The sequence below is a fragment of the Macrosteles quadrilineatus genome, unplaced genomic scaffold (assembly GCF_028750875.1).
Source record: "Macrosteles quadrilineatus isolate MER2022 unplaced genomic scaffold, UCM_ALF_1.0 Scaffold_9__3_contigs__length_116548681, whole genome shotgun sequence".
NCBI lineage: Eukaryota > Metazoa > Arthropoda > Insecta > Hemiptera > Cicadellidae > Macrosteles > Macrosteles quadrilineatus.
Genome location: NW_026542602.1, coordinates 70,424,444 through 70,451,415, shown reverse-complemented (window position 1 = coordinate 70,451,415; position 26,972 = coordinate 70,424,444). Strand labels below are relative to the sequence as shown.

Genomic DNA, 26,972 nt, shown 5'->3' with positions numbered 1-26,972 from the left:
TAGTTTGAACACAACAAAATCAACGGTATTTTCCACTGTGGAATAATATATTACATAAACACGGTGGTACATTTGCATATTTATTGGTTCGCTCAGATTGTGACAGCACTCTGCCACTAACTGAAAAACACAAATAAAGTTAGACTTGCTTTAGTTTAAACGAGTCTAGTTGACTCTTAATAATTATACAATAGGAGTGAGTTATAAAACATTATAAAAAATTATTTAAAATTTCAGTTAATATACTTCAGTAAATGCTTGTATCGATACAAATGAAGTATTTGATTTATTCCCAGTTAATGTTTGGCGTACTTGAGTATTTTAAATACAAAAACTATATAGGTCTGTAAAAAATGAATATTTGCTCCTAAATGTTTGTCTCTTGATTAAAATTTCAAATTGAAGTGTATTTAATCGTTTCTTCAAGTTACCTTCCCCATAATAACTTGAACAGTTACCCTAAAAGTAATTTTAGCCAAATATAACCAACGAGAATAAATTATTTTATATCTTCTTTCCGTTTCCACTGTTGTTAAATGGTTTGGTAATGCACGTTTAGTACAACATTTAATAGTCTAGGATATTACACTCTCCCAGCATCTAAAAATCCTAAAGTGCACATCTACTGTATTGGAAATGTTGACACTTCTATGCCTTTTAAGAATACATTAATTATAATTAAACTTTTATCCTAAATTATTTTGTTTATTAGAAATTACTCTTAATGTTGTTAATAAGTTTGTCTGCACATCGTCAAAGGGGTTGGCATATTTGTTATTGTGATTAAATTAAGTGTTCATACGTTTTATGTCTAAGGAACATATCGGCCTTAGTCACAAACGAGATCACGCCACTCATACCCATTCATACTTGGCCTACATTCGTATGGTCACCATTTCAAAGTAAAAGAATTACCGCATTGTGATATCAAACTGTTTTATTTATTTACAAGCTTCATGTGTTTAAAGTTTTGTAATCTATAAAACCACCACAAGCAAAATTAAATAAGCTGAACAGATTAGGGCTAACCTGTAATTTACTATGCGCCACCGTGTTCATCGGTTTATCGGCTTATCTTTGAACCTTAGTAACAAAAGCTCCTGTTGCGGTACTGATGCGGATTACGATAATAACAACAGTGCATTATAACAAGTATATTCAATGCTCAATTAAATATTAATGCTATTGATGAGTTTAGCAATATTACCTTAATAATATATTTTGCAGACTTAGGGTCTTCTATTACTTATTTTACTGAAATAGACTTGAGGCAGACTCGTAACAACTGATTTGTCCTGAAATTTCTAGTGGTTGGCCATTAATTATTGTTAAGTATTAAGTATTTACAATAAATTGTATCGTGGGTCCATAAAAAAATGTAAAACGCGTAATTTAGTTTACTCGTAACATAATTAAAACGTAGTCTAATCGTAGAGGACAAACACTTACACAATTGTAGATTTGCGTAATTCGGGTGACAACATCTATGCAACATTTCTGTACGCCAACGTTTCTGCTGCAATGAAGAGTACCATATTCAGGGTAATTCGACTTCTTTACTGTTTACGCTTAATTAATTAAACTAATATCATGAGTACCTAGAATTGTATATAAGAACGAAACCAAAATTGTTAAAACAATTGCAAGGATTACAAAATAAAATTTCAGTTTTTCAATTAGGAAAATCAGTGCTATTTTGTTATATTTTATTTTAATTGTTGTAAAAACGACGTGGTTATTCTTAACCTTGCATTTGCCCGTTCACTTGGATGAAATTAGTTTATCTTAATAGTATTTTATCTTGATATAAATGTGTCAAATTGTATTTAAAGAACAGCTTTGTCAACTTTTTTACTAAGTGTGAACTCATTAGATTGATGTAGTTATTACTGTAGAGAGTAGTAAACATGCTAGGGAAAGTATTAAGGTAAAACATAATTGCATCTTTGTAAACTTGAGTTTCTGCAACACATCGTTTAAGCAGTCGAGACATGTTTAATATGAGCGTCCGGAAATACTTTAGCAAATATTTAATATTTAGCATTTATATATTAAAGGAGTATTATTAAGAATAAAATTTTGGCACTGATATGAGATTTTCGAAGGTATTTACTCTATATGCTTATCTTCTGAACAGTAATAGTTTCTTTCAAACTATGTCTGTATCTCATATTTGTTCCAAAAATAGATTCATGTGTGATATTGGTGCTAAAGAAACAGATCTTGATATTAATAGTTTACCTGTAAATTCTTACTCTAACTTTGTATATTTTGTATCCATGAGTACGACTTCTTCACAGAGTCAAAAGTACAAACTTAACAAACGTCTATGTTTCCTTTTGTAAGTAAAGTTTTAGCTTTTGCTATGAGGCTCATTCTGGCAATTGTTATTGGAGTCAATTTTGGTGTTACTTTGGCCATAACGAAGGAGTTGGCAAATAAGGACTCTTTCACCTTCCATGGGGCTCCTCAGGTCACCATAATTCTCTTCTCCTGGATGCAGAAGATAAAGAGGGAAGACTTGGTGCTACCGAGAACGCGAAAAGAAAAGGGAAAAGTCAAGCAGCACTTTTGAATAGGTCAAGGATAAAAATTAATAGTTCTTTAAAACAAGCGAGGAATTATGGAACTATAACAGCACAAATGGAATAAACGGAGGATCTATGGAAAGGGATAAGGAAGGTAAAATAGAGAAGACCCTGTATGCAAGATTTAAGACATCTTGAAAAGAAAAATGGCGTTAAGGAAGATACATCCATGAGCAGATAAATTATTGTATGTTAAATAAGGAATGTATTCTTGTTGTTTTTATCTATTTATCTATTACAATTTTAAGTGTTTAAAACTGTTATGTAATTCTTAGTCAAGTAAAAAACATATATTTTTAATCGTGTCGATACGTTTAACAGGCTGGATAAAAGATTATAGCAATAATAGTTATCTATTTGGAAACTGATTGAAATGGGGAAATATGCTACCAATGATTGAACAAAGGTTCCAGGAAACCCACATAAGAAACGGATGAGAGTTTGAGAGAATTCATCCGAACCGTGATACATCTCGATTGTTGTCCCATGAATGAATATTATGGATTCATGTGTGTTGATCCTACTATGTTATTGGCCTGTAACTGCTTACTTTACTCACCATCGCACATTCTCTGTCAACAGTTGTGAGCTTAAATGATCGATAATGCTATTCATATCAAATTGTGCTCACATACACAATCCATTTCAGCTTACATGATACCTTGATGGTCAATATTTATCATACTCTTTGTGTTCAATAACTTATCGAGTGAGTATTACGGTTAAAAGTATTTATTATTCCTCTTTTAAGTGAATTTATTACCATTATAGGTCTCATGGCAATACCTAATGCCAAAACTGATTTAATTTTTCGTTTTGGAAAAATATTTAGTTTTTCCACAGAGGCCAAAAAACTCTATTCGTAAAAGTTTTTTCACATGTATCTGGATACACCATATATATCTGGATACACCATATATGTCTGGATACACCATATAAATCTGGATACACCATATATATCTGGATACACCATATATGTCTGGATACACCATATATATCTGGATACACCGTATAAATCTGGATATACCATATATGTATGGATACACCATATATATCTGGATACACCATATATGTCTGGATACACCATACAAATCTGGATACACCATATAAATCTGGATACACCATATATATCTGGATACACCATATATATCTGGATACACCATATTTATCTGGATACACAATATATATCTGGATACACCATATAAATCTGGATACACCATATATGTCTGGATACACCATATATATCTGGATACACCATATAAATCTGGATACAATAACTTGACTTCCTAGAAAAATGTTCAAAGTTACTGTTATTCAAAGTATTTCAGTCAAACCATGAAAGAAATGGTAATTAGAGAGAATCATTTTCAGTTATAGAACCAGGGAACCCTTTGTTTGCCGATTTTCTTTGTAAAATCATTATCGAGAGGTACAACAACGGTTTTGATATAAGCGGTGTTTCTTTTTAGGTTCCGTTGTATTTAGGGTCTACAATAATAATTGTATAAAAGAACATTGTAAATTGTTGCATTGTAAAAGAACATGTACTTGAAAATAGGATAAAGTCCTTGATCTTACTGTAATTTTTAAATAATAAACATAAATCACGGATATAAAAGTTGGATCTTTTAGGTGTAGACATCATTCGAATACTGTATATAACTTCAACAACATACTCATGAATAAGACATACTACTTAATTGAAAGCACAAAAAATACGCCAAATAACACTTACAATAATGATGTTAACACTTATACCGTTTACTCACAAGACGGTAATACATATAAAAGATGGTAAGTGGTGGTCGATTTCGTTTGGACACTCCAATCATCACCAGATCCAATAGGCGAATGGCTACTTAATTGGAGAATTAATTCTAATAGTAAATAACTGTTTACGCGTGCAAGCATTCAGCATTTAATTAGACCGAGTGGTTAGCCACGGGTTTCAATTCGGTTTCAAATGAACTAATCAATCTGGCTTCTCTTGAACCTCCTGCTCGTGAAATAGCATTGAAAGCATTCTTTGGTTAACCATTAAAGGTTAACTAACCATGGCAGTAAGGCGTTGCATTTTTCACAATATTTATCAAATAGGAAAACAAAATATTAAAAAAGATTTTTACTCAAATCAGTCATCATTCATCCACAGGTAGACCTTACGTCTATGCTGAAGTAATTAGTTCTTAAAAACATCCTTGTTTTTTTGGAAACATTTTTTTCAGTATCATTTTCAAATACGTAATGGATGATAAAATTGCCTGTTGTTAGGTCTCAGGTCTAGGGTAATCCATTAACGCACACACCTAAATAGCAACGTGGACCAAGATTTTTAGTATTTGGGTGTGGCTCAGTCTCTCATTTTATTTATGGAATCAAGAATACAATAAATGTGTTTTTGGGTTTCAATCCGTAGTTACAAAGTAATACAAGATAATTAAGAACTCATCATAAGGTAAAAGTGAGCTTTTAGTGAGCAATCCCATTTTACCACCAATGACAACATTATCTGGTCCATAGAAACATGAGTATCGACCAGAATGGTGGCAATGTTTGGACGTCATGTTACGTCCATCCATTTCTATAATCACTACAGACCAATGTTTGATTGAGTGAACTCAATGATCGCTCTCCCATTACTGATGGTACAAAGAGCCCATTTAAAAAACACATTTATTTTAACAAATAATTGATAGTTCGATTAGTGTAAGTATGATACTGGTTGTTTGGCTATTTCTGATAAAATGTTAGTAAAAGTTTATATATGTACAACAAATAGTTTCTGGATCTAGATTAATATTTTATCGAACTATCAATTAATGATGCATGTAATAAAAATCAAACTTAGTTACACAACACAAGACGAGAATTTGTACGTAGAATTTGTCAGTTGTAAAACAGCTTTATACAGGGTGATTTGTACTCAGTGTGACAAATTTTTTTTGATGTAAGTACAAAGTAAATGAAGTGTGATGATGCATATCAAATGTTCCAAGTCTAAAAATTAGCGTCCCAAAAGATTATTTTATGTTTTACAAAAATAACCATGCTTTTAAACTTAATACAGTGATTTCTCAATTACCTGTATATAGGTTTGAGTAGATAATGTCATTTTCGTGTTCTACATTAAATTTTGAACAAGAATAATGGAAAATGACGGAGGATCAGTTGTAAAAACTCCATTGTAAATAGATTCAAAGATCAAAATTAAGATATTTGATGAACATTTTAAAAACAATGGTCTATTGCATTTTTTCACACCCTGTATACAAGAAAGTGTCGGAATATGTTAAAAACTGCGCCATTTCATAAGCTTTCCAACCATATGCTACACTATTGAGGTTTAGATATGTTTTTGTTTGTTTTAGTGGTTTTAATACCAGAAAACAGGGAACTTTTTTACTGATTTTACTGTTCAAGCTGAATCAAAAATACAACTTTTGCTTAATACATGCCGACTTTCCATGTTTTAAATGTTAAAGACACCATGCTTTGTAGTCTTCAAATCATTTAAGCGTACATAAGCAGACATAAACCTCAATAGTGTAGCATATCGTTGGAAAGCTTATAAAATGGCGCAGTTTTTAATATATTCCGACACTTTCTTGTATACAGGGTGTGAAAAATGCAATAGACCATTGTTTTGAAAATTTTTATCAAATATCTTAATTTTTATCTTTGAATCTATTTACAATGGAGTTTTTACAACTGATCCTCCGTCATTTTCCATTATTCTTGTTCAAAATTTAATGTAGAACACGAAAATGACATTATCTACTTAAACCTATATACAGGTAATTGAGAAATCACTGTATTAAGTTTAAAAGCATGGTTATTTTTGAAAAACATAAAATAATCTTTTGGGACGCTAATTTTTAGACTTGGAACATTTGATATGCATCATCACACTTCATTTACTTTGTACTTACATCAAAAAAATTTTGTCACACTGAGTACAAATCACCCTGTATAACTTTTAATACGAATATTATGAACATTGATAAACGTATTTAAATTACTTAATTGACAGCTTGTAGTTTTTTTTAGAACAAAAAGGTAATATATCCCTAAATAAGGAGAAACAAAAACGTTGACTGATTCTGGTTGAATAACATCACAATAACTTTGCTGTAATTCTACTATGATAACATGAATTGTGTAATTTATGCATAATATGCAACATATGATAATAAATTATAAAAATAACAAACAGTAAAAATTCTTGCGTGGGAATTTCGTCAAAATAGTGAAGTGTACCGTAAAATGACTTGTACAATAATGGCGGAGTTTCTTAAATTGTCATAAGAAACACAATAACAAACAGCAAACAGTAGTTTTTCTTCATAAAATAAAAGTTAAAAATTACATTGTTCTCGAAAGAATAGGTTCACTTGTAGCCGTATTTTTCTTTGCTTTATCAGTGAACACAGAGTCTCTCACACGTGGCTATGCGTGTCTGTGAGTCTTAACGTATTAGCTAATAGGTCGGATAAGCTAAGAGGTCGGATAAGCTAATAGCTACACTAAAAGGTGACCTATTCGTCATGCTCTGTTGTATTTCAGCTGTTAGATGTATTACAATTGTTTCACAACTATTCCCTTTAAATTATTTAGATTTTTTTTTGAAAAAAATATCATGTTGAATTTATTTTAGATGTATATCAAGAAGTATGTATATGTATGAAGAATGATTTTAAAATACTTTTTGGATATCAGCACCAAAAGTGCTGCAATTCTTTCCCCCTTTTTCACAACTTTAAATTATGTTGATAACTAACTTTTTTTCTGTAAACCCAAGCATTGAATATTTCCAACCCGTTTAAAGAATTAATTATAATTTTACTTAGACAAAACAGAAATGAGGTTTGACCAGATTTCAAATAATCATAAATTGATGTCAAATTATCATAAATTTAATTGATTTTTAGCATACAAAACAAACGCAAACTGTAGACGTTGACAAGATTAAAATATTAAATGACAGAAACTAATAAGCCAGATAATACAGTTCAACATAATTTAATAACGTTGATGGTAATATTATCTAGAAAGCATAAGAATCCACATGGTAATGTTAAAATTAACTCAAAAAAATAAGGAATAAATATTTTTCCTCCCAATCTAAAAAAGTAGTAACTTAACTGAATTCCACAACCGATTCAGATATATTATGTAATATGAGTATAATCTTTAAAATAATCGTCTTGAGTTTTCAAACGGATGGAAATAAGCAAGCAAACCTATACGACAGGGAACTCTTTTATGCCCATTTTACTGCTGCTGGTATATGTCTATTGGAGGTACATGACCATAAATATACCAATAAAGAGGCCCGATGTCGACAAATAATATACTTTACTACTACACTAAGTTTTACCAGTTACACAGAGAACATGGGGATAAAATCACAACTTCGTGTATAAATCGGGTTGTTGAACTTCTTTTATAGCTTATAAGTTTCTCTACTCTGAACTTATACTATCACAGTGCATAAAACGTTAAATTTTACATAGTCTGTACACTTGGTTTTATTACTTTGAACGAGTAATTATTAGAAATAAGGAAACTAATAGGCTCAAAATTCAGTAAGTAGTAATTTGGTTACAATAATTATTATGGATTTTTCAGACGGCTTCCTCGCCTTAACAGGTACCTCTTAAACAATCAATCGAAGTACGAATTTTGAAAAAATTTAGGCTACCGCCGAAAAGGTCAATAATTACAAACTGTTAAAATAAACTGAATCTAGAAAATTCTTGATCAAATCCATTGTAACCCCCCCCCCTCCCCTTAATGAACATAAAAGCATATTTTCAATTTATTTAAATAAATAAGTAAATAAGCTGTGTTGAAATAATTGAAGTGTTAGAGAACTTTCACCAACGAGACGCAGTAAGTGAAAACTCTTATGACAGTATTAAAAACCAATGCGATATCATTTTGTATTTACTGTACCTAGTGTATTGCTTCTTCTAAGTTTGTCACATAAAGATATATCAAATTTTATTTGCCAACAGTTTAGCTAAGCTTATAATCACTGTTTAGTGGCACTAACATAAAGTCAATTTCTCGGGTTTTTGGCTGTTAGAGCCCTAGGACTACCCTTCCATCCATTTGATGAGGCATGCCTCTTATGAATAACTTTCTTGCACCATAAAACTACATTTACCGAAAAAAACGTTCACTGTATTGAAAAAATTGTCATTTCATTTATTTTACCATAGTTTTAGGAATAATACGATGAAAATATTGAAGCTTAGAGGGTAGCTTATCCATTAATACGTTCCATTAGTTTATTCGGGCCATCAGGTCACACAATGTTACTAATGGAAGGCTGATATCCCTACTGTAGTGTAGTCCAATGTGAAACATCGTCTATGTTGTATTAGCTCCAATTTAAATTACAAACATACACTATTTTTGCGTTTTCAAAACTTCTTAACACACTTTTGACTAAATGAGTTAGGTCAATTATTTGGTGATTGTATGAACCTTAATTAATTATTCTTTTGGTTTTACCATATTGACCTGGGATACCATAAAGTCCATAAATTTATACAGGCTGATTTCGAAAATTTTGGTTTGCTATAGAATAAAATTGTAAAAACTGAAACAAGATTTCACTTATAGTTCCAACTATAATTTCTAACAAGAACAAAACGCATAACATCCCTACCTAAAATGTGCTGCATTGTCAATTTGACCAATACTAATTTATAAATGAATTTTGACAACGGTGACAAAGAAAGTAATTTACACATAAGGTATTTAAAAGCGATTCCTATTGTATCATCCACTAAAACAATCATCATCCGAGTAACGAAAGCAAACATTTCATCAACATACATAAGCTATTGGTTTAATTATTTAGCACGCTCAACACAATGTTTATTAGAACACGCTACTTTACCCTACGTTTTAACATCCATGTCTAACAATTATTATTTATAAGGTTGAGTTAATCCAACATTTAAGTTTCAAACTCCCAAAACCAACATTCTAAATAGTGTCCTAAACTACAGCCTGTTCGTTCTTTTTCTTATACTGGTTGATATTTAGTCTCTGAAGCGAAGAAAGATTTTGACCTGATCGAATATTAATCTTTACAGAAAAATATACAAAAATATAAAACCGAACGAATTTTCCCTTCTGCGCGCATCAAAACGCAAAAGAAATTGGTCCCGGGCCTAGGTCTAGCCATTTGATCTATGGTAAGAGCTATTTACTTGCATGGGAAATACGCTAAAAAAGCTATCTAAATTCATCCACTGGTATAGGTAAATACTTTCTAGCTATTATAACTTAAAAAGAGTATACTCTACACACTAGAATTGTTGATAATGCTAAAATAATTTACTTACATTCCATTAAAATTAACAGTTACTTACATATTATGTATTATGGATCAAACATTTTGCACATATATATTATTTGTATTTCTGTATTTGTATTTCTTATATGCGTTTCTGTATAGTTCTGTATTTGTAATTCTGTAGAATAATGGATGTATGTGAACTATAGGTACCGTTTTAGTGATGGACATGAAAATGCATTGTGTGATCACACCTGAAATGGATTGCACACACAACTGTTGATAGTGAATTGCTGACGATGGGTAAAGCAAGCATTTACAGAACAATAACATGCCCAGCACACAAACATACATCCATGGTAATATGCCATAAATGTGGTTGACATTCAATTGTTATTGTTAGTGTAGTAGTGCACAGTTAAAACTTGAATAGTTGTGTTACAGTAGTTTAATACGGCCGTTTTTTAAACTAGCCGTTTTAGTTCAGTTCTTGGAATTGAAAAGATTCACTTGAGAACTATTTTCTACTTACCGGTACTTAACAGCGTTGTTTTTTACATAACAGCACGGGTAACGGACCAACGAGGTTCAAGGATTCGGAGAGAAGAAGTAAAATTGTAATGATTCGAACTTAAATTAATCAGCTGTTCAGGCTAATTTAATTGTTGAGTGGTGCAATTAGTGTTTGGTACAATGTTTCGTTGTATCACTGTTTGTGGTAATGAGAGGTTATAAACGAAAACATAACCTCTCTTAGAAGTTACGTGTAGTGATTTTTAGTAATTAAAACACTGTCTTAGGTAAAGTAGTGTACGCAACTCACGTAAATAGTGTTAACGACACCCGTAGAAGTTTTTAAGGCACTCGCCAAGGCTACTGAACATATTAATGTAAAAAATAGGAATATACTCTAGTATCCTAGTTTAAGGCAAGTTATCTAACTTTACCATCATATGTTGATAATCTAGCGTTAAATAGTCAAGGGAGTGATAATGACTAGTATTTCTCACTTCGTCATAATTATTCTCCCTCTTGAGAATCAAGTTAGTCCTTAGGAAGTATTTATCCTGAATGAGTTCCCTTAATATTGTTATCTGCTTTTGTATACTAGTTCATCTAAATAATGCATATTTCTGGAGGGTCTTAATTATAAATACAACCGTGTTGTGATTAGTGGTTATTTAAGATGTGATAATTATAAAAGGTTATTTACAGTATAACTTAAAGAAATCAAATCATGATAGTATTTCAGAACTACACGACATACATACGTACTACTTAACTTGATCTTTTATTGTATAATCATATTAGCATGATGGTACCACTCTGCTTAGTTTCTTATAGATTTATAATGTGTTTATAGGATATTTATAATTAATTAGACTATATTTGTTTACATGAGAAAGCTAGTTAAAATTGAACAGTATAATACAGTTGAACTTATTACAATGTTACCAAAACTTTGCATATCAATAACAACTTTGCGTAGCTTTTATAATTTAATATTTACTATGATAATTTAAAGAAGTTATCTTACCACCAGCATACTATCTATAGTGGTTATCTGACCACAGCGAAAACCACTAGCCACTTGGTTGAACGATGTTGTGATGTAATAATAGTTTTCAAAAGTTTGAGTTTTCACTTGTATCCAACATATGAAAATAGGATATTTAGCTACAGCATTGGGAATAGTTTAAAATTGAACGAATTCTCGTGTACTTCCTAACGATAAAGCCTAATATATTATGTTAAAACAGAATGTGGAAAAAATTAAGACTTAACATTGCACCAGTAAATGACCGCATATTAAAAAATCTGAAATTGTATTAATCCTTTCCAATAAAACACCCGTTCACGATTATTACGACTAAACTGGACACCCTGTAGCCTATATAATAAAAATAACCATGTTAAGATAATTAAAATATAGATTTTAGTTAAAAGCCTTTTTTCATTGAGTAATCTTGAATCTGAGGGCGTATTCTGGCAATGATGTATCCACTTGATTTATAATGAGATTTTGTGTTTTGTAGCAATTGCTTTATTTACCAGAAACATTGTTTCCAGAACCGTAATCGATAATCCAACTAATTAATTACATAAAAGTGACATTCACTATCAATTGCTCACATATCAACAGTTTTTAATACATTTCAATATTTGAAGGTTTTGAGGGAACGAAACGGTTGACTTTAGTGCCCGAATGTCCTAGAACTATGTCCCAGAAATAGAGTGTAATATTAACACAGACTATTCTATTACAAACTCTATGTATTCGCATGGAAGCATCTTGCTTTCAATTAGACGGAAAGGTCAGATACTAAAGACCAATCTGTTTCTGAACAGACTAATCAATTCGGCTTCTCCAGAATCAGGTTTTGAAATAACATGTGACGTGTGTACTATGGTATTGCTGAAAACAATTTTATTCTAACCATATATTTCAAAACATTATAGTTGCATGACTTATACACTTATTACTCACCACATTGATTAAGAACTCATAATTAGTGGGCAAGAGTGCTTTTAGTAAGAAATCCCATTTCACCACCAATGACAACATTATCTGGTCCATAGTAACATGAGTATCAACGTCAATGGAGGATGTTTGGTCGTCATGTTACGTACATCCATTTCTATAATCACTGCAGACCAATGTTTGATTGAGTGAACTGGATGATCGCTCTCCCATTACTGATGGTACAAAGAGCCCATTTACAAAATGATCATGTACACGCCATTTATTTTAGAAACTACTCTTTGACAACGCATATTTGTGTAATGTATTACTGGTGTTCATTTCGATTTGAATGGAATTAGTTCTTCTAAAAAATTTTTTTTCGAAATTTTGCACGATATCTTTTTATTTTAAAATAATATTAGAAAGATACTCATCAAACACAAAATTTCAAAATGAAAAAGTTCACAATAATGATAATTTCAGTCCATTACATAGTGAAATATATCAATAATGGGTATAGATATCCTAGGAGTTAAACACTATGAGGATGTATAGTTTTTTAGTTGCCATAAAATATTCAATAGGTACATCGAAAAAAATGAGGGACAGTAAAACAGTTCAGAGATCTCACATGAATCATTATAATAAGAACTAACAAACTAATAATAATACTGGATAATGTTTCAAAATGTTTAGCCTGATAAAAAATTAAAATTGTATAGTTTACATCATATTTAGGCTAGATATCATCGCAATAACGATTGTAAAATTATATCTTTTATCATTTCTTTCATATTGCCATTTGTGATCCATGTAAACTTTTAAGATTCGTGTACCCATGTATATTATTTTGCGAATTGAAATTGTAGATTTTACGAATCCTTTGGTTAAAATGTTTGATTATAAGAGAAATTAAAGTCGCTCACACGTGGCTATGCGTGTCTATGAGCCGTAACGTATTAGCTAATAGGTCGGATAAGCTAATAGCTACACTAAAAGCTGACCTATTACTTCACTATCCTCTGTGTTATGTCAGCTGAAAGATATACAGGGTGGCTATTTTCAACCATTTGAGATATTTGAAATCGGTTTGCGGCAACCTTCTTAGATATGAGGGGCTACACTAATTATGGTCTATTTTGAAAATTTTTCCCTTAGGGGTAGCGGGGGTAGGGGGTAGCTCAAAATTTTCAAATAGCAAGTATAGTCAAGTTTGGTATCATTTTGTAGGTATTGACGAAACATAACAATTAACATAAAGAAAGTAGAAATCGGATCATTAATAACAAAATGGCAGTTCAAAATTACTTTAAATAACCATTGTCTCACTCATTTTTAGCTGCCATTTTGTTATTAATGCTCCGATTTCTATTTTCTTTATGTTAATTGTTATGTTTTGTCAATACCTAAAAAATGATACCAAACTCAACTATACTTGCTATTTGAAAATTTTGAGCTACCCCCTACCCCCGCTACCCCTAAGGGCAAAAATTTCAAAATTGACCATTATTATTGTAGCTCTTCATATCCAAACAAGTTGCCGCAAACCGAATTCAAATATCTAAAATAGTTAAAAAGTTAAAGAGGGTGCAAGTTATTTTTTTTCCACCCTCATGGTTATTTGGATTTGAAACGTTTTAGGGCGCCATTTTGTTATTAGTGAGCTGATTTTGGTTTTATTTATGTCAATGTTTATGTTTCGTCAAGACCTGTAAATTGATACCAAACCGACTATACTTGTCTTTGAAAATTTTGAGCTACCCCCAACCCCCGCTACCCCTATGGGAAAAATTTTCAAAATTGACCGTAATTATTGTAGCCCCTCATATCTAAGAAGGTTGCCGCAAACCGATTTCAAATATCTCAAATGGTTGAAAAGTTAAGGGGGGGGGGTTCAAGTTACTTTTTAGCCACCCTGTATATCACTAGTAATAGTAGATTTTATGACTAAACTTTGTAAGATTGTATCTAATTTTTTTAAATTAATGGTCAAATTTGTATCGTAGATACTATTCACGAATGGCTTTCTGTGGTGCATATTTTCTTATGGTATTTCAACTTCTAGGGCTATAGATGAATAATATACATTATAAGCGAGTGGCCATAAAGCTTTCAGTTCTCTAGATTTTTTACTTTCTATCTATGGTGGCATTAAGAGTACTCTTTTCTTCCACTATACTAACCGATGGTTCCGAAAGCTTTCAACCTTTTAAGTCCGTTTATAAAAAAAATGTTGATGAAGAAATCAATTCCTAAACATCAGGGGCTATTAACTACTTGCATACTAACTTAAATTGTAGCCTATTACGTGTAAAAGAATAAAATAATAATTGGAAAGCCAGAGAAGTTTCGTTCAATGCTGAGATACTAGCCCTATGAAGAATATACTTTACCTAAATAGTTTTTAATGCCACAAACTCTTATAGAAACACACATTAAAGCAGTTTCAGTACTATAGTGGTATTGTGGTTATCTTTGGAAATAAAGGGTGTACTCAAATAATTATCTTGTTTTTAATACACTGTATTGAGATTTTCACGGTAGCTACTTAAATATTGTGTTTTGATTAAGTTGAATAGATTCACAACACCTAACATGTATGCATGTATGCAATGTATGCCCTATTGAGTTCTCCACCTGCTGGTAACAAACGAGCGACTCTTTATGTTTTATTTTCTGCAGGCTGTGTATGTCTATTGAAGGTACATGGCTATAAATATATCAATAAAGAGGCCTGATGTTATCCAATATAATGCTTTAGGGCTTTGCTACACCAAGTTCTGTGGTAACACGGAGAACTTGAAACAAATCTAATAAATTCATCATTTAGTGATACTTTTATTGTAGAATTTTCAAATATTTCTCTAAAGAATTTATAACAAATTAACATATTCTTAATACGTTAAACGTTTGACAAGAACTTAACTCAGTATTTAATATGAGTTTGAATATTGGTGGAAATTTATTGATTTGTAAACCCAGTAAACGAATTTTAATAGCTTCAAATTAACAGGTGTACGTTCGGTTTAAATTACTAACATGGTAGATAATTATTTGACATTATGAACATCATTATATTTTTAATGACTTTCAAATAAATGTAGTTATTTTACAAAAGTATGGTATAGAATATTGACGATCTCTATCCGATAATAAACATTTAGTGTTTTTTTTTTAAGACTCACGAATAAATATGATACTAGGCAATTATAGGGTGTCCTGCAAGTTTGTACTGAATATTTAGGGTAACCTTTTATAAACCAAACTAAACTAAAATCAAGTACAGCCTTTTTAAACGTCTCGTTGAGGTATCATTACCATTTTGGTTTTTATTTTTAATCTATATCTTAAAATCTATTAAAGATATATTTATTAAGCTGGATGTACAGTTTTAAAGAAATGTAAGCTACTTGAGAAACAATAATTAACTTAAAATATTTGCTTTGTTAAAAATGGGGGCTGTTTTAAATTGTATAAGTTAAATTAAGAAAAAATGTAAAGTGTACTTTTATTTTTTTTTTCAATCTTTAAAAGAACACACAGTTAAAAACTATCGAATGATAAACAGCTAAAATCACAATTCATTGACGTACATTTTTTTGATACGTAGAATGTTTTTTCCACATAAACACTGACTTACCTCACTGACTACGACTGACTTACCTTTTTTTCTTCAACGATTTATTTTTCTAATTTTGGCCTAAAATAACTCTTCATAGTGATGAAATTCAAAATATTACTCAGTGTTTTAAATAGACAGTGTATGTACATTACGTGTATTAACTGGCCAATACATTTAAGTCTGTGAAACGAAGACGGATCTTCACCTGGTTGTAACTGAGGACATTAGTCTTACAGGGAAACATCCATCCAACTGCTGTACCACTACACTGAGTGAGCTAGAGAATATGTTACTTCTCATTTTAGTTGAATTGATTTAGTGACTCAATATTATTTCATTTAAATGATATATGATGTTAAAATAGTTGTTTTACACCTGAGTTGGTATACCTTGTTAGTATTTAGCATATTTAAGAGTGAGCTGGTCTAGTGGTAGAGCATGGGACTTCTGTACCTGTGGTCCTGGGTTCAAATCTCGCCAAATAACCAATGGATTTTATTGAGGTGACAAACCTGCAACCTCTAGGTCTAGTCTGTATTAGAGCATGGGACTTTTGTACCTAGGTCCTAGGTTCAAGTCCTGCCAAAACCCCAATGGATTTGATTGAAGTGACAACCCTGCAGCCTCTAGGTCAAGTCTGAAGTAGAGCATTAGACTTCTGTCCCTGAGGTCCTACGTTCAAATCTCGCCAAATAACCAATGGATTTTATTGAGGTGACAAACCTGCAACCTCTAGGTCTAGTCTGTATTAGAGCATGGGACTTTTGTACCTAGGTCCTAGGTTCAAGTCCTACCAAATCCCCAATGGATTTGATTGAAGTGACAACCCTGCAGCCTCTAGGTCAAGTCTGAAGTAGAGCATTAGACTTCTGTCCCTGAGGTCCTACGTTCAAGTCCTGCCAAATCCCCAATGGATTTGATTGAAGTGACAACCCTGCAGCCTCTAGGTCAAGTCTGAAGTAGAGCATTAGACTTCTGTCCCTGAGGTCCTACGTTCAAGTCCTACCAAATCCCCAATGGATTTGATTGAAGTGACAACCCTGCAGCCTCTAGGTCAAGTCTGAAGTAGAGCATTAGACTTCTGTCCCTGAGGTCCTACGTTCAAGTCCTACCAAATCCCCAATGGATTTGATTGAAGTGACAACCCTGCAGCCTCTAGGTCAAGTCTGAAGTAGAGCATTAGACTTCTGTCCCTGAGGTCCTACGTTCAAGTCCTACCAAATCCCCAATGGATTTGATTGAAGTGACAACCCTGCAGCCTCTAGGTCAAGTCTGAAGTAGAGCATTAGACTTCTGTCCCTGAGGTCCTACGTTCAAGTCCTGCCAAAACCCCAATGGATTTTATTGAAGTGACAAACCCGCAACCTCTAGGTCAAGTCTGAAGTAGAGCATTGGACTTCTGTCCCTGAGGTGTTGGGTTCAAGTTCTGCCAAATCCCCAATGGATTTTGTTGAAGTGGCAAACCTGTAACCTCTAGGACTAGTCTGAAGTAATGTAATAAACGATTTCAAGCCAGAGCCAAGCCAAGTCTAGGGGAAATGAGGCTATCTAGGTATTTTGGCCTTTTAATAATAGTTTTTGGATCTCTTTGTGATTGCTGTTGCCAATAAATATTTTATTTATTGGAAATTGTCAATGAATTTAAGGTTTAGGAAAAATAATGGACTGCTTATAATAATTTAACTATCATAAGCAAACATGGCCACCTTTATGTACCCTTGTATGTGCTCTTTATGTACTAAGGTTATTGAAATTACACACATATAATCTATATTTCTGAGGAATTAAAAAGTAAATGAACCTTGATACTATTCAGGGTACTAAACTTTGGATGAATTTTAGATGTATCCAGCCTCCAAGCTGGTCTGAAGAAATAAAAAAATAAGTTTTTGGTGTATATTTATTGTTAAGAGGTGCCAATAGTATTCGAAAAACTGGAAGAGGAGGTAGAATCAGGAGGTCATTGAAAACAATGTTAAAAGTTTATGAGTACTCAAAACCATAGTAAATATACAATTTATTTTTCATTTAAATGATATTTTTACTAATCCCCGACAGCAAAATAGTATCAAATTAGGCCTCTTTTTTAAATTCAATACAACATTGGCGTAACAATTTCTAACCCATGTTAAAGGAAGCAATTATTATATTTTAAACTGACGGAATTTACATGTTTTCAACAACATTACTTCTGGTTTCAGCTTTCCAATCATATTTTATGAGAAATGTTTTCCACGAAAGTTAAAAGCTAGAACGAATTTTTCACTTAGCGTTGGCTTGACGTGCGGCTTTACACAAATTGTTTTCCAGATTTCTTTGTAATGTAAATTGTTCTCTCACTCATCCAGATTCCAAGTTTTCACAATACATTTGTTTTGGATAAAATGCAATTAAAATCACCTGAATTTTCCAGCACCTTTTGTAAAAATCTAAGGTTAGTAATGTACATACCCCCGCCGCTGCGAACCTGCGGACTAAGCGAATTTATATTTGCCTGATTTGATTTACAATTAAACATTTCAATAACATTAGGTTTAACGAGTACCTAGGATATTTTTGCTTCAGGGAGGGTAATAAACTTTTTAGTAAAAGTGTTTTTAGTAAAAGAACAATAGCTTAGTGTAAAATAAATATATTTGGCTAGTTTGATCAAAATATATCCATAAACAAGCAAAATACAACCGTTTACTTATTCTCCATCAAAATAACATAAAAGTTTTAAATTGAAAATTTTTTGTATTTTCTCCGTAACCAACAACCATAAAAAAATCAATTTACTAAATTATATGTTTTAAGGTGTTTAAAATGGTTTATAGAAAAATTGGGAAATTTAATGTTTAGAGGGTGAACCCAAAAAAGAACACGTCAATAGTTGCCATTAGCTGTATGGGCTATTAATTAACAGCTGTGTCTAAGGAACATGTCGGCCTTAGTCACTAACAAGACTACAAGATCGCGCCACTCATCCTACACTCATCCTTCACTCATATTTGGGTTAAAATACGCACATAGTGGCGTCCCCATCTTAAATAATTGATAATTGATAATTGATAATTGACACCCAAAAGACCCAAAAACCCCAATTAGTTGGGGGGTGTTTGGAGGAGAAATATTAATTTTTACCCCATGAAACCCCGTTTCCGTGGTACGAATACGCTGGTTCGATAACTCGTTCGAATTAACGCAGGTACCACATTTTATCGAAATCGGACCAAATTGGCACACACATGTCATTTAGGGAATCTTATTAAGATTTAGGTCCATTTAAATGAAAAACTAAAATAATAAAAATCTATTTTAAAATATGTAACAATGGTAAACGAACAAACAATCGTTCAGCTAGTGTAAATTATCTTCTCAGTATCAAAACATAATCAAAATGTATGCGGTTTGTATCAAAATGTCGAATCTACGTATAAAATAGTCGTACTAATAAATTTATTTTTAAATCTGAAGCTTCATTAAAGCATATCTTATTCATGTATAGAAATATAGACTCATCACAATGAAACTGAAGCACAAACTCATATGTTGGGGCTGTATTGGGCTGCCTTGTTCTCTTTGCGTCTAAAAACGAACTTTATGATTAAACGGAAACTGAGAATAAAAGAGGGTTGGGTTTTCTTCATACATATACAAATCCTGCATTATAGTTGTTGTCTATACACACTACAACATACCTTATACAAATGTTTATTTCTTTTCCATACAAAAATACGTTTTTGCAATGTTTTTATTATGAACAATGTTAATATTATTCTTTATTTTTGCCAAACACGAAACAGTGTTTACAAATACTTCCTTGACCGAACATTATTCGGCGATATAGTTTTTAGAACAAGATTAAACAGATTTTAGCCGTTTTATAAAATTGCAGTCGTGGATGGGTCTGATTTTAAGAAAAAAGATTAAACATTTGTATTTAACATTAAAGATTTCATATGAAATTACATAAAGTTAAGAAGATCGAATGATAAAAGGCTGAAAAATTACAATTAGTAGGTGTACAGGCTAGGTGAAACAAGGCCAACGTGTAAGGGTACTCCTAAAAATTCTAAATAAAGATCTCATTGAAGTTTTCCTATAAAATCAGTTCTTTCTAATTATTTATCTTATAAAAGACTACATTTTATGACTGTTTTCTTGGAAATAGTGTATTGCTTCTTAAATAGCACAACACATTTCACAAAGTTATATTACATAGTTTCAGTAATATATACATTTGAAATCCAAAATAACGAATTTGTGGATAGGCTACCATGCTAAAAAGGCGTAGGGGAAAAATATTATTGATTTTAATTTTTTTACCCATTAAACATCTTCTCAAATTATTTGTACTTACTAATGGGGAACTCTGTGTAAACAATTTTAAGAGACCTTTGAGGCAAGCGGTTATCTTGGTTAATAATTGTAAACAGCTGATAAATAGTTATTTACCTTACAAAAACATTTATTCAAACACCAAAGTGGTTATAATTTAAAAATCTAGGACACTGTGGGATTAGAAATCGTCTTTGTAGTTTTGAATTATTTTCCAAGGGAGACCATGGTAGCTAACGGCTATCTTGCGTTTGCCAACCATAAGAGCAATGTTAATTTTTATCAATTTCAAACAGCCGCTGAAGAGTTATCTACCATCTCAAAATATTTTTCAAGTATCAGAGTGATTGTACTTAAAATATCTAGTGCTAAGTTCTATTAGAAATTAATTGTCTTTGTAGTTTTTTAATTGTTTTATAAGTTAGAACGTTTACGCTCGAATGACTCTTAAGGAATGAAAACAAAATACCACAGCTGCAGTTTTATAAGAGTAATTTGTAGTCAAAGCATGCCCGCGTCATCTTGATCCTGGTTCTTTGTAATGTGGATCTACAGTTGATGACAAGTCTTTACGAGAAGTGCACGTGACTAAAATGTTGATGAATTTGAAAATATTTGATTCAATCATAGTAATAGTTCAATTTAGTATAGTTTTTTTAGTTTTCATACAATAATTCCCAAGTTTAAAGCTAATAGTTCACTGTTATAACAATTCAATTGTCATTGTAATATTTCTTTTCATGAAAACCATAAATATGAAAATTGCTCTGGTCGAATATGCCTATATTTCAACTTTTAAACGTGTTATTATGAAATGTCATGTTTGGTTATTGCGTAAAAAGTGCTTATAGAATCTAATGAAAGTAAAATAAATTATAAAATTCAGTTACATGATTACAGTTTCAGTTAAATTACCCAAATTTGTCGTATATATGAATAAAATAGCGAAATACAGTCAAGGGAGTGATTATGATCAGTGTTCCTCACTGTGTAATAAGTTATTCTCCCTCTAGAGAAACAAGTTGTTTGGTCTTACATAATCAGAGAATATTTAACCCCAATGAGTGAACTTAATATGGTTAGGAGACTATTTCTTCTGATAAATGAAATTAATTAATATATAACAAAGGTTTTGAAAATTGATCGTATTTTTCATGTAGTTTTTAAGACGTTTCATTGTTTAAAGATTACATAAACAAATGATTGTATACGTTCTATTGACTTACGCTTACAAAATAGATTCAAAACATTTTTTTTACACAAAAACTTAACTTAAAATAGGGATAGGTGCTTGATGAACTCTTCAATCAATGCTTTACATTTATTTGGTTTTAAATTATCCCTTGATAATTAGAAATACGTTATTTTCATGATGTATTTTTTTTACTAAATTCCAATAGTTTAAAAAATAATAAGTCTACACTGTCTAATATGTCTTAAACTGTGGAAAAACAACTATAGTAGCTTGATGTTGGTTCAAGATATAAAACTTAATAAGACTAAATAAAAAGTGATTGAAAAGGAAATAATTTGTTTGTTAGTGTATCGTCAGTCACATTAAGTACAATTATTTTAAAATAGGAAGTTATTGTACTGAATAGATAAATTGTTAACACGTATTTTGAAACTAAATTATACTCAACTTTTTTTTTCTAAGTACCTCATCATGATATTGAGACCGTAAGTTTACTACTACTAATTACTGTACATACTTTAAAATAAGAAACTGAACTTAAAACTAACTTAGTGCACACCTTGTAACCTAATAGACATCAAATTGGCAAGTTTAATCTCTTGCTTCGAGTTGTAAATCCCTATTAAATGAGGTAAAATAGTCGAAATAATAGTTGATCGCTCTGTTGTAGATAGTTATTCACTATTTCAAAAACTTCATTTTTATTATTTTTATTAAATACACAAAAGGTAATGACAATGACGTTTAAATATATTGAACGAAATCTTAATTTTTATTTTTTGTCTGTACCATTAATGACAATGACATTTAAAAATATTTGCAATACAAATAAAACCTATAACCTTAATGCTTTTTCCTTTGATTTTACTTTATAAATAATGAATTTAAGTGTTAATTAAAATACATATTGCATCCCGTGAAATAAAAGAAGCCCTAAGTTAATAAAGCTGCAAGTTCGACAGGAAAAACGATAAAGAATTGCTGGGAGGGGTTAGCCAATAAACCTGAATCTGCCACCTGTTCCTTGCCATTGTCTTCTAAATAACTCAAACGTTTTACGTTACGAAAGATAAGGTTTCTTAAATTCTAGCGTCATTGGCTCCTTTTTTCATTGCAGGTAATGTGTCTTTGCTCTTACGGTCCTATTTACATTTATAATAGAAATATTTTAAAGTATATGAATGCGGTGTGAAAATAAACGTTCATTGACGTTTTGGTTTATTTAAATAGTTATTAAATTTTGAAAAGATACACACAAAAAATATGAGCCAAGCCTAATATACAATATAACATAACAATAAATTTTCAACAAAACATTTTCATCGTAACATCGTAATAAACACATTCCGTCATAATTTTATAATGTTTCAGTCTTTTGGACTCAACTAGTTTGAAAAAAAAAAAACCGGAGGGAAACAAGAGGGCTAAGCAATGTGGTTAACAGCTGGGTAATGTCTGATGATGGGAAGGTGAGGGAAAACCCAGAGCTCATTGCGCTTGAATTCCTCACATTCATAGGCTAAACAATACAAAGGGTGCTTATAGCTCTTTATTTTACAGAAGCACATTAAAAAACTTTGACATTGAATATTTAGCCTTAAGCGTCCTGTTATAAACACTTATATTTTTAACATATGAATGAAGAATAAAGATATTTTTATATTTGTTTCAGATATTCATGACTTAGAACCTGCGTTTGTTTGTAAGTATAAACATTTATCCGTTAACTATTAGCTGTAAAAGTTACATTTTAGTTCAATGATAGATGAAAATTTACTTTTAATAACACATTTATCGTAACTATTTGCTTAAAAACTACGTATAAATCATCAAATATATCAATACAAATAATTTTCCTTTACACAAATATTACTAACAAAAGAGTATACGATATTCTCAGGAAAACAGTGTCAATTAAATGACTCTTTTACAAATGTTTATCACATTACAGGGAACTGTCAAAGTGTGCTTCAGCGAAATCACAAAGCTGTTATTTCTGTCAGTGACAACTGTCTAATTAAAAATTACCTTTCTTTTCCACCGTTACAACTATTTCACTTCTTTTTAACAAAACTTTTAAATTGAGTAACACAGTTCAACAGTAAAATTCGAAATTTTAAAATGTTAAAACTCCCTTCATTGCCTATTGTCTATCCATTCATAGCTCTAAAATAGATGTCAAATACTAAATATTTAATTAACGGGAAATATCACCTTATACGATATTTCAAATTGTGAAGTGTACCCATGAAATCGAAGTATTTAGACTCTCGCCTTGGCTTCAAGTAAAACCTCACAGAAAGGTTTCAATTTGTATCTAATTTTTACTTTCAAGAAATATAAAAGAGAGTTAAAGTTAAAAGTTACTTAACATATTTTTTTCATTCCAGGAAATCAATTATAGTACATATCAACATACATCGGAGCCATGTGTTACAAACACAATACACACATGCTAGAATATGCTAGATACACTCCATTCACTGTTAAATAGGTCCACGTTATTCTCTCTTTATAGCAAAGACAGAGTTACAACCCACTTACGAAGAGATAGTTGGCCGTTAATATTTTCTCGGACGTGACTTTTCTCCCTTGTTTCAGTTTTAGGATTTTACAAATTTGAAAATATTTTGTCATAAGATAAAGCGTAGGTTGGTTACCTGTCAAGTATTGAACTAAAAACACTTACACAATTCGTTAACAAGATAAGAGTTTCCATATTTAGCTTATATCATAGACTAACCAGCGAGTACAGTTTGTCCAGTCTATTATTTAGCTCGACTAGCATTAGCGTAGGTGTTAATAGTCTTAATAAACTTACAATATAATGATAAATTGGATTTAATTAAGACACTCAACCATATACCGTACAAGGGAAAAGGTTATGGGCATAAACGAATGATTAGAAGGTTGTAAATAAATTTAAACTAACACTTAAGTGTTGAGTATTTTCGTGTACGTGGAAAAACATACATTTTTATTCGCTGTTTCAGTTTAATTATAAAGTACTGTATATGTTTTGGGGCTAAGAGAACAAAGCAACTGCATCTAACTTTAACATACGAAAGTATGTTCAAGTTTTGTTGGATTTAACATGTTTCCACGTATGAATAAAATGAGCTACTCTTGTTTAATATTTATAGAAATTATTGGTTCACACAACACAACACAAACCTTTTGGTTGCAGCTAAATAAATATTGATTATGAGTTGATAAAATTCAACTGAAAATGTACACAAGTAAGTATATACTCTTCGCACATGCTAGAATAAAAGGCTTACATGTTGAGAGATGGACGTCACCCAAGAGGGACGGGTAGGGGGAGCCAACATTACAATAATCTATGAAAAGTGTAAAAGTTGGGAATTTTCAGGTATTCTAAGCTGTGAGTTGAAAATTTTAAACTGTCGAAGATAACGATTTATTTTCAAACCAAGCAGACGTCTACCTGTAAACATAAATAATTAAAGTAAAAAAAGTGTCTAAGGGTTCTAAGGGCTAAGGGCAATTTATTACTGGGCAGAGTCGTATCCACTGAAATTTTATTTGGAAAAATAATCTTAAGATGCTGTAAACTTAACATTTTAGTCAGCACAGTGTTCAGTGTTGACAGTCATAACTCAATAATGTGTGATGAACCTTCAATTTTTAGTCATTTGTGTCAAATATGTATACTTACTGTTAAAACTTAATATTAATTAGTTGGAAAATCTTGGTAATATAGTTGAGAAATCCGTGTGATATAGTCGAGAAATTCGAGTAATATAGTTGGGAAATTTGAGTAATATAGTTGGGAAATCCGTGTGACATAGTCGGGAAATTTGAGTAATATAGTTGGTAAATTTGAGTAATATAGTAAGTTGGGATTCCGAGTAACATAGTTGAGGAATCCGTATTAGGGAATGTCAAAGTCCCCCCCCCCCGCCAAATATTTTTTTGCGACACCTCTGCATGGAGACAATAATACCCTAACATTCATAGATGCACCGCCAGCATGTTAAAATGAAGATTTAAAGCTAATCTATTACGTAAAACTAAAATACGATGCGTTTAGGAGGTAATGAATGTTTTGTGTGTAAGCAACCCTCGTCTAATCAGCAGCCTAGATGGGCTAATTTCCCTTGAGATGGTGTCGTCATTGTCATTTGTGTCCAAGACCTGCACATAGATTACATCCTGTCCTGTGGACTTGATAAGCTCCACGGGAAGTCTTAATTAAATTCACCAACTGATTATTAGACAGTAACTGTTGAAAATTGAACTTTTGGGATCAAAATAATAGTAGGATTTGAAAACATGAATCGTAATTATATTATTAGGAAATATTGTTCAAAAGTAACATATTTTACTAAATGTACACTAGAAAAAAACAAATTAGTACCATTCCTTAAATTCTTACAGGACAAAGGTATTAGAAGTTCTTATCACACTCTTATATTACAATATCTAAACAAAAATATATAGGTAATCCTCTGTAGAGTAATAAAAAAAAGAAGTAGGATAACGTATTTTTAGATTGTATTAGAATTACAAACACACCTCATTCTGAAGATAGTTTTTTGTACTGGGGGGAGATGGGCAAAATCATATTTACGTCAATGGCATATTTTCAATGTCGGGGTTTAATAAATTGTGCCAAAACATTACGTAAGTTTTAAGAGAAAGAAATTAAGTGTCTGTTTGTATTTTTATGTTTACATCGCATGCACACGCTCATTTATTTTTACACATCTTTCAGTATATTTAATTACAAAGAAACATTTCCAAGTGCTTGTTAAGTTACATTATAAACATTCATGTTTTCCAAGCGCCACCGCGCTGCTGTTCCAGAGCATGTTTTCCAGTTATTAAGCTAATTTGCTCGAGCAGAACTGGAAAATTGTTTCTCATACTTCAATTTCATTTTGTTGTAATTTTAGGTTCTGAAATATGTATATATTAATTGTAATGTCTAGCGCAGTGCTTTGTTACTCTTATTTTTATAATAAAACACTTTTTAGTTGAGATAATATATTTTATAATTGCCATAAACAACCCTCAACAAAATACTGCCATGAATTCTTTAAGAAATAAAAATATTTTTATATGTTCTACAAGATTTACAAAAATATTTACCGGTAAATAATTATGCACCATGCATGTGAGAAAGTGGGAAGGAGCAGGTCTAGTGGTTGTACGGGACTTCGGTTCCAGAGGTCCCGGGTTCAGATCCTACCAAATCACCAATGGATTATATCTATGTGATGTGCCGTAACCCCTAGATGTAGCCTGAAGTAATGTGAAAAACAATTCCGGGCTCGTGCCTAGCGTCCTAGGACCAAAAATATAAAAATTATGCATGTGAAAAAAAAACATCTTTCTTGCGGACATTTTTTTCATTTTCAATCCTTTCTAGCTTAAAATTAAACACTGTTTTCCACAATTTAAACTTGAAATATCTCCAAAACAACATGTTAAAACATTCAATACCT

At 31.5% G+C, this 26,972-nt stretch overlaps 1 protein-coding gene across 1 annotated transcript in view; it reads left to right on the top strand.

The window, feature by feature from the left end:
- The window catches only part of LOC129003559 (BAI1-associated protein 3-like), a 223,564-nt gene that overhangs the window by 61,146 nt on the left and 135,446 nt on the right, over nucleotides 1–26,972 (top strand). The window contains exon 2 of the mRNA XM_054431856.1: nucleotides 23,174–23,203. The gene's annotated coding sequence lies outside the window, so the exon portion shown is untranslated. The remainder of the gene's footprint in view (nucleotides 1–23,173; nucleotides 23,204–26,972) is intronic.